General features: G+C 39.7%; 1 protein-coding gene across 1 annotated transcript in view; it reads right to left on the bottom strand.

Moving 5' to 3' along the window:
- The window catches only part of TMEM163 (transmembrane protein 163), a 112,497-nt gene that overhangs the window by 7,097 nt on the left and 92,692 nt on the right, over positions 1-12,708 (bottom strand). The gene's annotated exons all lie outside the window — the stretch shown is intronic.

The raw sequence follows: 12,708 nt of genomic DNA on the forward strand, positions 1-12,708 counted from the left end.
CGAGGAACTCAAGCATTGGGTAAAAGTAGGATAAAAAGCATTTATAAAATTATTCTAACAAAATGACCGGAAAATACCCAGGCAATTTTGGAGTGCTAGGGAAGGACTAAGGAAGGATTGGGAATATTTGCTTGCTGTCAGCCTAACAAGGGAAGTTGGGAGTTTTCAGAAGATCTGAAATGACAACAAAGCTCCAAAAGTCTGGATAAGCTTTGCAAAAAGCACTTGAAATTTGAGATCCTTGTCAAATTCATGCCTCTAAATTTCATGCATCTTTCTCAAAAATGTGTATTCACCATGCCCAAAGACTTACCTTTGATAGTCTGACAAATTCTGATTGATCTTGAGATTTTATCTCATCTCATCTAATATTTTATTAGATATTTTATCTAATATTTAATATACAGCATATGTGTGAGACTTCAGAATAATCTGAAGCAGAATGATATGCTCCATCAACATAGCCACCTCTACCCCAACCTGCCGAGTTAGCATTCAGAGTGCCGTTCCCGTACTATCAAACAGAATGTGAGCTTCCCATAGATGAGTGAGTTTGGGTTTTGCTTTAACCATTTGTAACAGTAAGCGTGGCGAGCAAACCTGCTTGTGATGCTCTCAAGAGCGTGAAGGCCCCTCCCGCACTAAATGGCGAGTGAGGAGGGGATGAAAAGAGCAATGCAGAGAGATGTACAAACTTGATGTGCTCTTAGCCATGTACGGGCCAATGGCTAGCCCCAGCTTTCCACTGGCAACGTGTGTTGGGTGAGTGCTCAATGGCGTAACCGACAGTTCAACACCGTGTTTCTCTTGCATCTCACTTGCCAATGCTCAATGACTACATGAGATCTCTTCTTTCATCTTCACCCCACAGACTCTCCAAAAACTTACCGATAGCTCCCGGGCATTCCTACCCCTTGTCTTCATCTTCCTCCCCAGCAAAGCACAAGCTTTGTGATTAGCACAGAACTGAACGTTGTAGACCCAGTGGAGGTGACAGCATAAATTACTTTGCTATCAAAAGTTATGTTACTGTCAGCCTCGGGCTGACAAAATGCAGATTTCCTACACCTATAAAATTCTTGGGTATGGACCTGCAAACAATTACAAATTCACATAGTTTGGAAAAAACTACAAATCCCAATACAAACAATTTTGAAAATTATTGATACAGATGTTCAAAAGTCCAAGTATTAATTCAGAACCTTGAAAATGTTATGCCTTATTCCCTGTGTTATAGTGCAAGATTTCATCCTCTGCATGGCACCTTATTTTGAGCTGGTTTGGGTTTTTTGTGTCACAGCATGTACCATAGATTTTTGGGGTGAATTCAGTTTTTTTCCTGCATATGTCACTAAACTCACGGTATGTGGGAATGCATCTTGCCATTTGTTCCAGCTATACGGTTGTGACCAAAATTATTGTAGCCGCAAAATTAGTCTAGAATCCAAGAATTACTTAAATGTGATATAGATTTCTGAATCGACTCGTAAAGTGAATTAATGATTCAGGAACTAGAAATTCTTCATAAGTTTGGTGGTTCTTTTCAATGAATCACAGAAGACAAGCTCATTTTGTTGCTAATACTAATTCAATAACCACTGGTGATGCAGAAGACCTGACAAATCCAAGCTCCTTTGTTATCACAGTGGACACAGAAAGGGAAGAAATTAAAAAACCCTGCTCTTAATGCAAAAGCCTCAGCAGTTTCTTGCTTTAGACGGTGCCAAACAGATTTTCAGAAGACGATATTCCTTTTTTTCCTCTCTAAACCCCTAAATCTAAATAATATCTCACCATCTCCAGTTGTGTGCAGCTTTTCACAACAGCCACGGGGAGGCAGCAGACACCTCAATAACTGAGCACACGATGCATAAAGACAAAACCAAAGAGGAAAAAAATGTTTAAATTCACTTTCCCCAGTACTTTGCTATGCTTTCTGGGTGTCCAGGCACCCAAGAGCTGGAAGAAGAAGGGTGAGGCTACTTGCTACTAACAAGAAGGTTTTGCAGATGTAAGAGATCAGCCCAAAATACGTGGCGAAGCCCAGCAGCATGGACAGCCCCTGTGGCACGTTGCCTGAGCAGGTGAGGCGGTAACAGGAGAGAAACGGCTCAAAACGCTGCCTTGGCGCTACTTTGCTGCAACGATCAGAAGCTGGAACCAGTTTAGGACAGCGGCTGGCTGCACTGGTATGCTACGAGTCAGAACGTCACGGTAGGAAGCGCCTGCTAAGAGGGATTCAACAAATTACCTGAGGGAGGGCTGCTGTGGGCTTAGCATCTGGGCTGGAGCTGGAGCCTCACGGAGTCAGCTGGCCAACAGGACACACGACTGACACATGCACTTTACTATGGGCTCCGAAGAGTTAAACACATCATACTGTGGCCGTGAAATGATTCCCATTAAACTAACTCATCCTTTGGAGAAATGAAGAAAAGAGAAGCCATAATGGAGATCTAAATTAATAAAATAAGCCTGGCCATCTGGCACCATCTCCCTCCGGATCTTCCCGCAGTCCTGCCCTCTCTGTACCCCTTGCCTTCCCATCTGACAGTCATTAAGAGCACGAAGGCACATCTAGCCACTGTACACGTCCTTGCTGTTATTTTAATTAAAGCACCAGCAAATTGTAACAGATGATAAAAACTTAAATTCTGATCATTTCCATATGATAAAGGCTTCTCAGCGTGGTAAATAAAGGTCGCTCTTTTTCCATTTCTTTTCATCATATTCCCTCATTACTACTACACTGTACATGAGACCTTAATTAAAGGACACACATATCTTATTAGATGGCTTCATGTATAAAACAGCACTGTACATAAAGCGAGGTGCCCATCCTGGACTGCCATCTCATTACACAGCACTCTAATAGCTACAATGTCCCGATTTAAAATTTATTTTATGCAAGATTTTATGCTGTGATGGTTTCCCAAAAGAAATCTTTCCTAGGATGCTCTTGTTTCAGTCCTAGGAAAGGAATAATAGAAGTCAGCAGGCAGCTTTCCTCCACTTTATCCAAACACATTGCCCCCACTGGTGCAGCTGAGAAGAGGGGTCTTCAAAAACGTGACAACAGTTCTGTCCCTGCTTTCAAGGATTTCACCAAAAGCAGCAATAATCTTGTGGCTTAAGGAAAATTTGTTGATGATGATGTTGTGACTTTGATCTCTTTCTGAATCTATCGTAGAAACTAAAAAAAAGTCACAGGGGACGCTTCAGTGCTTAGCTTATTAGGTGGAGATATTTTAACCCAATTCCCAGCCTAGTAACTAAATTTCAGCTGATCTGTGCTCCTAATCTTTTCCTAGAATGCATCTTGCTAATTCTGACCCTAAAACTTTGCCCTGATTTCATATATTATTTCGACCAATTCCCTTCCGCCCCCTCTCCTTTAATTACAGTCCTTTCACTTCCACTTCTGGGATGTAAAAATGTTCTCATTTCTCCCGAAGTGTACAATGTTGAGTAAAAAGGTATTCATTGGTACGGGAGGAAGAAGGCATGTTCAGTGATCCTCCACAGTGGTCACAACACATACAATATCATGATTAAAATCTATGTGTGATCCTCCTCTCTGGCCCTCCTTGGTAGCTCATTCTAATGCGATCCCAAAACAAGATTCTTCTCCCACCCCCCAACAGCTGCATGTTTCCTTCCACTCTTCTGCCCTCTCCTTAGCTTCCTCTGTGAACCAGCCACAGGCTGAACCACCTCCCCACTCCCGCAGGAGCTGGGAATTACTGGTACCATCTTTTTCATGCCATTTTTTCCCTTCCCAGAGAAGCCGGTGTCTCATGGTGTTGTACCTCTGCTGAGCCTTGCTCATCTTGGCTGAGGAAGTAGGGACGCATTTCTGGAACGCTACAGATGCTGTTGGCAGGAGCGATGTCATGGCTAGCCCAAACTGAGCTGAGTTTGTGTTGTTAAATACTAATTTTGCCCATCTCTGCAACTCACCATCTGTCTCACAGGTCCCAACAATGACCCTTCTTCAGTCCAGGTGACTGGTCACCATCCTTCGCAGCACCCGTCAGGGCCTGCTACCACCCTGCTCCCCATCCCTACCTTCACATGCTTCCCACTGCCTCCCGCTCCTGCAGGTCCCTCAGCAGCTCTCATGTCATCTGGGCACACCGGCTGTGGGATCACTAAAAGCCCCTCTGCGGAGCGTGTTACTTAACCAAAAAGGACTGGCTTCCCTCCTCTTCCCCTGAAGGTTTCTGTTTATATAGATAGTAACAGAGATGTTTCTAATACAAACACTTTAAAAAAAAAAAAAAAGGCCCAAATCTCCGTCATACTTTCTCCCAAGTAATAAATAGTTTATGTAATCAGTCTAGAGGGAGCTTCTGGGAAGCTGGAGGGTGTCTCTCATCAGCTAACTTCAAAAGGGACACGAGTTTTAATTGCATTTCACTGTCAGAAAACAAACCAACAGCCCAGTGTCTGACTCAAGTAGGAGACACTCTCTTCACATGGAGATATAAAGATCTATTATTAGTACAAAAAAACCCACCCCAAAAATCTTATGAATGTTTAAACTTATATCTTTTGTGCTGAAGTGCTGTGACAAAGCAACTCCACAGCGCAGAACACTTCTTCAAGAAACAGATAACAAAGACAGGGTGTGCCAAATGCCATGGCGGGGGCACTGGGGCCAGGAACCGAGGGGCTATGAACTCCGGAGAACTATCTTAGGTGACCTTAGGACTCCTGCAAAGGGTCTGCTTGAAACTCTAAGATCACTCGTGCTTCCCATTTTCCCAGAATTCATGTACATTGTTTTAGCATCAAACAGCTATAAAACATAATTTAAAACTGTATTTGTCCACCCTCAGAAGTGTTCTTCTAGCGAGACTGCCATTTTTCCAATTAGTAGGGGATTGAGACCAGCAATACATTGCACATAACCTACCAAGTGGCTAGCAGTTGCCAACTTTTATTTCTTATCACAGTGTGGTAAAGTCTGAAAACAAGACTTTCCACCAATCACTTGAACAAAGAGTTAGTGTAGTTGATACGTTTTTCCTAACCCTGGCTTACTAGCTAGTTCAAGTATCCAGAACATTCTCACCAACGTGTAAGAAGTACGTGTATTTTGGGGTTAAATGAATTGTTTAAGGCCAAACACCAAATCAGCAAACCATACATAATAGGTAACAATTATAAAACAGGATTCTAATGTATAATTAATTTATATGGTACTTTGATTTGAAATGGTAAGCAATAAATTATATATATATATATATGAGAGATTAGACATGTGTGGGGAAGTATATATAAGGACATATGTGCATACAATCACAAGTATTACTTGCTCTATTGCTATTGACCTATAATACAACTGTTGACATTGTTAAATATATTTATGATGTAGTTATTATAAGTTATTAAAGTAGTAAATAAATTAGAACTCGAAGCTACACTGTGCCATCCCTAGCTTCCCATTTCAACTGTAATCAATAGTAGATGATAGAATTACATGCGGCCTAATCTTTAAAGTGATTTCATTTATAAAAGCATTGGAGGCGCCACATCAGATGTACTGCACGTCTTTTGTACACAAACTGATTACATTTTTCCTTCTTTGTTCTGCAGGAAGTGTCAGAAATATGGCATGATGCTTGCTTACTCTTGCAAAAAGTGTCCTTTGCCATACTAATAAGGACAAATGCCAAACTGCATTGACATTACATGTGTTATACTATTACCTAGGGAAATGCAAGCAGTAACTGAATAGTAAATGGATATTGATTTACAACCCCAGGTGAAATTAAAACAGTCATTCTCAGAGTGGCCGGGTTGGGCTTTTTTAGCCTTCTTCAATAAACAAGAAAAGGTTTGCAAATTCTTTGTGGCAACAGTCAAAATAAAACACGCCATTTACACTTAAATTCTATTTATACTACCCAAGAATATATAGTAATTGACATGAAGAAGGTAAAGGGGCAAATGAAAAAGGATTTTTATCAGGGAGAGGGCAAGCATTAACACTAGCAAATGCAAATGCAAAATGATGCTCAAAACCTATGCTTAATTTGAGTTTTAGACTCCTTTCTCAATATATTAACGAAACATCAAAAAAATCAGTAAAATTTACACAGAAATCCAAGCATGATGTCATTAACAGTATGTAATATCACTATTGCTCCTTATTTGTAATGAAATGTGTGCGTACCAAATCCTCAGGGTCAGTACTGGCTGTGGATATAGCTCTCTGAAACATCAATAAAGGAATAGTAATTCCTTTTCCTAGTGGGAATTACCTTATTACGGCTAACATAGGTTGGAGAACAAATGCTGCGAGTAACAATAAGGGAAATATTATGAATCTGATAGCTAGGGGAAAAAAAACATAGTAAATAATTTCTGAGCCAACAAGAAGTGATTCTATTTTAGGTTCAACACTCAACGTTGTAGAAAAAAAACCCTTAAATTACATGTTCTGAGAAATATTCATTTAAAATTAAGTGGAAGGGTAAACAGAATGGAGGTTTTAATATTCCAAATGTCAAATACTGATTAGCTTTTTAAGTCAGGTGTATTGAACAACAGCTAAAATTATCAGAAATCTTAATTCCAAACAACCCAGAAAAAAGAGCAGCCGGCCTACTTCTTCTAACACTTCCAGCAAGTGTATTAGGAACAAAGAAAAAGAGGAGAGAGAGGGAAAGGGGAAAAAAGAAAAAAGAAAAAAAGAAGGGAAAAAAAAAAAAGAGAGAGAACAATCTGATCAGTGAAAAATATTTCCTTAGGGGTCAACGATGTGAAACTGAAATAACAACTGCGGCACGTCATGCTGAAGCAGACCCTCAAAGAATAACGATTCACAGCTGTGTAAGAAATTCACAGCTATATAAAAAATAGAACAACACAGAAAGAAGTGGAATTTGTAGCTGTAAGGTTCCCACACATTAATGGCACATCTCTCTCTCTCCTGTAAAAAAATTTGTTTTCTTTGGATTTTGTGATCTTTCCATATTTTTTCAAGTTTTCCAGGTGTACAATAGCACGTTCACAGCTACTCCTCATTGCAAACATATGCATAGCGTTTGGGCAGACCCACTGTACAGCATATGCATAGAAAGTCCAAGACAGTGTCACTTAAAAATTCTGGGAAGGGCTGGGGGCACTGTATGGGCTCTATACAGCACATGTACACCTACCTTTTACAGGGAGTCTTACCCAAATATCTAAGCAGCCTCGCTGTATGATAAGAATAGGAGAGAAACATTAAGATTTCCTTCAAAACCAACACGTTCCAAGACGAGTGGAAAATGTCATCTCATCTCTAAATTCATAAAGTAAGAAAGTTTAATTAAAAATATTTTCAGGCAAATGAGAATGGAAGTCACAGCTTGATTAAAGAAAGTGACTTACGCGTATGTGTTGATGCATGCAGAAACTGCATCTACATACACACCCCCACACAAATTTGCCTCCAAAGGAAAATGAAGCATCTCTGCAAATTCAAAGTAAGGTTACATCCAGACAGATCCTCTCTGGAAGGGACATGAAAGCTTTATTCTCACCATTTACTCCTCTGTCCAAAAATCAGAGATCCATAATACATTTTCTGATGCTCACTAAAAGTAATGTCCAAAGCTTCAAAAATGTGGGAGGAAAAAAAATCCATTATACTTCTCACTGCATATATTCAACATGGGCAGTTTCCAGACTTTTTGGACAAAGATCCCTTCAGTTGCAATATTTCTCCTACATCTACCTTATCATCAACCCTGTAATTCATGACTTCATTAATTAATTCATATAAAACCACAAAAAGCAATACAATTCTATGGATCAGTTGTCAGAAAACACTGCTCTACATCGCAAATATTGAAAACGCTAGCACAAGGGACTGTATTTTGAACCCTGAGGATTAACATATATCTCAATTACTTTAAAAGAAATTTTTCCCCATGACAGTAAGAAGTGTATAATTAATACAAATTCAGAATTATATAGTAACTGTATATTAATTAATATACAGTTAATATTAATTAATAATTAATTCACTGGCCAACTCTCCTGACACAGACTGTCATTTTTCAGGGCAGGCTTCTTTTTAATTATAATATAAAGTACTGTGCACAGGGAAAACTCTAAGTTTACCTCATAGGGACAATTTCTGAACTTGCTGTTAGCTGCAGGAGATGGAATCTACACTTAAAGTTCCATAAAAATATCAATTCAGTGCTCAATAGTAATTTGCAAAAATGAACATATTGTATAAAACCCTGGTGACCCCTATACCTTGAATCCTGTGGGTTCTTCAAACTTCCTCATCTAAAAATGGAGATACAACTGAAAAGAAAGGTATGAAGAAAGTCAGTAATGACCAAAGATGGGCCTTTAGCCTGACCCAGTATGGCCCCGGTTGCTGTTGCATATAGAAAACACACACACTACCAGGAGTCAAAATTCCAGACAAACACTTATCATTAAACTTATCCATATTTTAAACCAATTAATCTACCTAGTCATTCATATCCTGCCTTATAGGCTATTTCAAAGTTAACTACAGTCTTTGCCATATCAAGCAAGGGAACCAAAAGGAGAAATACACCATTTCAGTGTTTCCCAAGGTTTTGAAGCATTCAAAAGAATTACAAAAAACATTGCCTGTGCTGAAAGCACGTGTAGTGACATACACTACCTATTATTTATTTTTACTTAACACAGAGAAAGAGGTAAAACAAACAAAAAGCAGGAAAAAGGCAGAAGCAGTATTAAGAAATGCAGAAAGTCAGGAGCTCTAATTGTCCTCTCTTCTATGCCAGTGCAGATCAGAAGTGCTGCTGCTCAGTGTTTCAACAAAATTACATTCGGCATGGAATAAAAGAGAATTCAAATAGGTGACTGAGAAATGCCTGACTGAGCTAAACCTGAGCTCCTGTCCTGTAAATTAAGTAGCTCCTCTCTGCAGTCTAACAAGAAACTGGACGTTTAAGCCCTTTACAGGATGGGGTAGTCGAGCTGGAAATGCCATTAACATGTAAACCTGTCATGCTCCTTTTGGTTCTCCGAATCCTCGTGAGCTGAAGACATCATATAAAATGACAACAATACTGAAGACTCCTGTTTCTAAATGTCCACGTAAGTAAAAGAAAATCTGTGTTCAAAACATTTGGAAAAGCATTTCAAATGATTTCTTAGTCATGTGAATTTTATATCCTTTCTTATTGGTAGTATTTTCATGACAGCAACTCTTCTGAGATCCACTTCAAGGACAAGAGAATCTCTACATCAAAGATCTCACAAATTCTTTCCAAGGAAATACCCTTCTTGCTACATGTATATTAAGAACCAATAGATACGTAACCAATGTATGTTATATGCCACAAGAAATACACTGAACTTTATATAATTGATCCAGAATTATTCAGAAGTGACTGACTACGTTTTTAGGATTTTAGTCATAGCACCTTACAATTAGCAAGCAGATACTTAATTGCTTGATCTGTTTCATTTCTTAAGTTAAACTTGTCCATATCATACTATTTTCTCCAAAACTTACACAAGTTAAAGGAACTCAGAGAAATTATAACTGCTCCCAATTTTCCACTCTGACAAAGTCACTGAAGTTTACCACAAATTAAGATGTAAAAAGAGACTTTATAGTTCTGAGAACGATGCAGTCAGTCATGCTGCTCTGCACTAACATTATGTTAATCTTGAATCCCCCATGAACAGTAGAGCAATGCATTCCAAACCATTTCTGTCTTTGAGACTGACAATACTAGCTTTGTGTTCAGCATCTGAACACCAAGAGCAACATTTTCCAGTTGGATTTTAGCCACAGTATCTCCCCTAAAATTGAAGTCACACATCTAAAATTTCACAAGACGCTTTGAAAAGTACCCACATCTTCAATGACCTTTGCTTCAAGAAAGACTAATAAAGATGTAAACTGTACCAAAAAAATCATGTGACTATGACGCACATGTGAAACTTATGCTGAAGCATACGTCCTCTTAATCTAGTGCAGAGCTCTTCACCCTGGTTTTATACCAGTTTGGAACACCAGTGGAGTTACACTACCTTTCCTTGGTCTTAATGTTCTGTCCTTGCTCACACCACAAGGACACTTCCCTGGCATCAGAGTAGCACGTTAATATGAAATCCCAGTAATACAGAAACCACCACCAGAAAACATTTCAGGTCACTATTTTGATGCAGAACTGGTTACTTCACTGCTATGCAAAAAGCCATTAGCAGAAAATGCTGTTCTATTATTTTTCCATGTATGTCCATACATTATAGCTAAATTACATTATAAGATATTACCGAAATTAGTATCATTAGCAATTAGTTCATTGGTGGTCCAAGAAGTAGAAGACAGCACCCTAGATAAAAAAGTAGAGGCAGAAACTTCTCCCCCTTACTGATTTAATTTAAGCAGATTTCCACTCTGCTAAGATGCTACTGATATTGCCTGGGCAGCTGCAGATTAGCTGAGAACAGACTCGATCAGCAAAGACCCAAACAACTGGGAAGAATGACTCTCTGGTGAGACACAGAGCAGCTAAGGGAGCATTTCGCAAACAGAAAATCAGCATCAGATTCAGGCACAGCTAGAGCAACTGAAAAGGTTTCTATTAAACAACATCCTTTTCCCCCAACTATTTTTTAACGTAGCAACTCTTAGGCATAATACCTCACTGGCCATGACTTGCAGCAGTAATGCTGTTCCCTCGGTCTCCTCATTTTTCAGTGTTATTCTTAGTTTACACAGAGATATTTTTGACCTGTCATGCAACCCTTACTGAATCAGTTTCCCACAGTGAGGTGTACTGAAAGACTTTGAAATGAGAATCCTTGCCATGTCATTTAAGAGACACTGAACAGAAGTACCATCTTTTTTTCATCCCTTGTTCTAACCTACTTTCCAGGCAGAATTGCAAGGTATGAAAATCCTTTACGTGTGTGCATGTGGCTTTTACCCTGCCACTAGTCAGCCACAGTCCATGCCCTGCCAGATACATCTTCCAAACTGTTGATAGTACTTGAGTGCCTAAATGAGCGAGAACAGTTAGCCTGATGCCACAGGAACAAAATTATCTATTTATCCTGATACTGTGTCAAATGTAAGCAGTATCCAGCCTAACTTTTACCTATTTGACACAGTTTTAGCGCACCAAAGGCTGAATCCAAGGCAGATTGTGACAAAAGGGATCTGTACAAATTATTCTTACAGGACCCATGAAATGTAATAGGATCTTCTCTTCAGGGATACTTTTCTGTAGTTCTGATTTCTATTTTTTTCCCCGCTGTAAATGCATTTCAAAAATTAAAAATGAGGAAGTACAACATGTCTGCAAGTCATAGATAACTTTGATGCTGCAAATAGGAGACATTTCTCCCCATGTAAGAAACAGAACCTCACTCGTAGACAGCACCTGTAAAGATGGAAGAGTGAGATATAGATGACACACCTTTTAAACTTTTGTTTCTACTGCTGGAATTAGTCTAATTCATTGTGGGCAAATGCCCTGAGACATCCAAATTAAGCTGATCTACGCTACCACCAATTCATCAAATGGGTGTTTTAATTATTTTTGCAGCCTCCCTTCTTACTTTACTTCTGCTTCACAGTGTCAAGACTATATATTTCATTTTCTCACTAAATAGGAGTCAAACTGTAGCCAGATGCACTGTTTGGGTACAGCCAAGTTAAGAGGTTGTCCTTTAGGTGGCCATCACTGTAGGGTCTCCCCTCACCCTTATCAGGATCTCCTTCAGCCTTACTGGTACAACGGCATCCATGCTCACTCCTTAACCCAGTTCTGTCAAAACGTTTTGGTTGAGTTTAAGAACTGACTATTAAAAGTGTTTAAGCTAACCTAGATCATTTTGACAGAACCAGGCTGGTGAACAACTACATGAGCTGTTATGCTGGCAGAGCTGAGGAGGCAGTAAATTATGAAGACTAGAAAAGAGGAAAAGTAAAATGCAAAGAGAATACGAATCACGTGTGGTCAAACAATGCACCTGGCTGCAATTCAGTAACGCATTAGTTCATGGGCTTTTGCTACACTACTCATCTTTGCCCAAATTTCACTAAACTACTGAAAATAAGTTTCTGTAGTTGCCCAGCTTCTTGGAAGTTTCCATGAGAGCACAGGACCCAGTAGGTCATCTGCACTGCTAACAGTGGGTAACAAGTTGAAATTCCATTTTGGCTTTTTTTTTTTCCAGCTCTGCCTCCATCTCCTGGTTGAAAGCACAGAGTTTAGGTTTCTGTCTAGTGATGTGTTGAGAATGGTACTTAGCAGGGCGAAGCCCTGATGTGAAAGTCTGCACGCACTTACAAATAGACCAAACTTCATGAAGGCTGAATACAAAAGGTCCAAGTCAGGTTGTATGTACAATAACTGAACTGAAGCCTCATTTTGTTTGAGCACATTAGCAAGTGTCTTCTGGGAGTAGAACCACTGCCAAATGGCTCTCCCAGTGAGTAGCTGGTTTGGATGAGTAGAGCTTAGGGAAGTTAATACCCACTACTGAAAGGAAGCAAGCAGGACAGGACAGAGCAGAGCTGAGAGAAAGGCCGCTGGGGAGAGCTGCTCTATAGGCCAAGTAGGGGCTGGCTTTCATAACCAAAAGAAAGCAGAGAGCAGGAGAAAAGCCTTTTGTGATGCTCCATGGTGAGCCAGTTGAAAAGCCAGCTCTTTCACCCAGCATGCTCCCCTCACCTGTTTC

The sequence above is a fragment of the Pygoscelis adeliae genome, unplaced genomic scaffold (assembly GCF_000699105.1).
Source record: "Pygoscelis adeliae isolate BGI_AS28 unplaced genomic scaffold, ASM69910v1 Scaffold51, whole genome shotgun sequence".
Lineage (NCBI taxonomy): Eukaryota > Metazoa > Chordata > Aves > Sphenisciformes > Spheniscidae > Pygoscelis > Pygoscelis adeliae.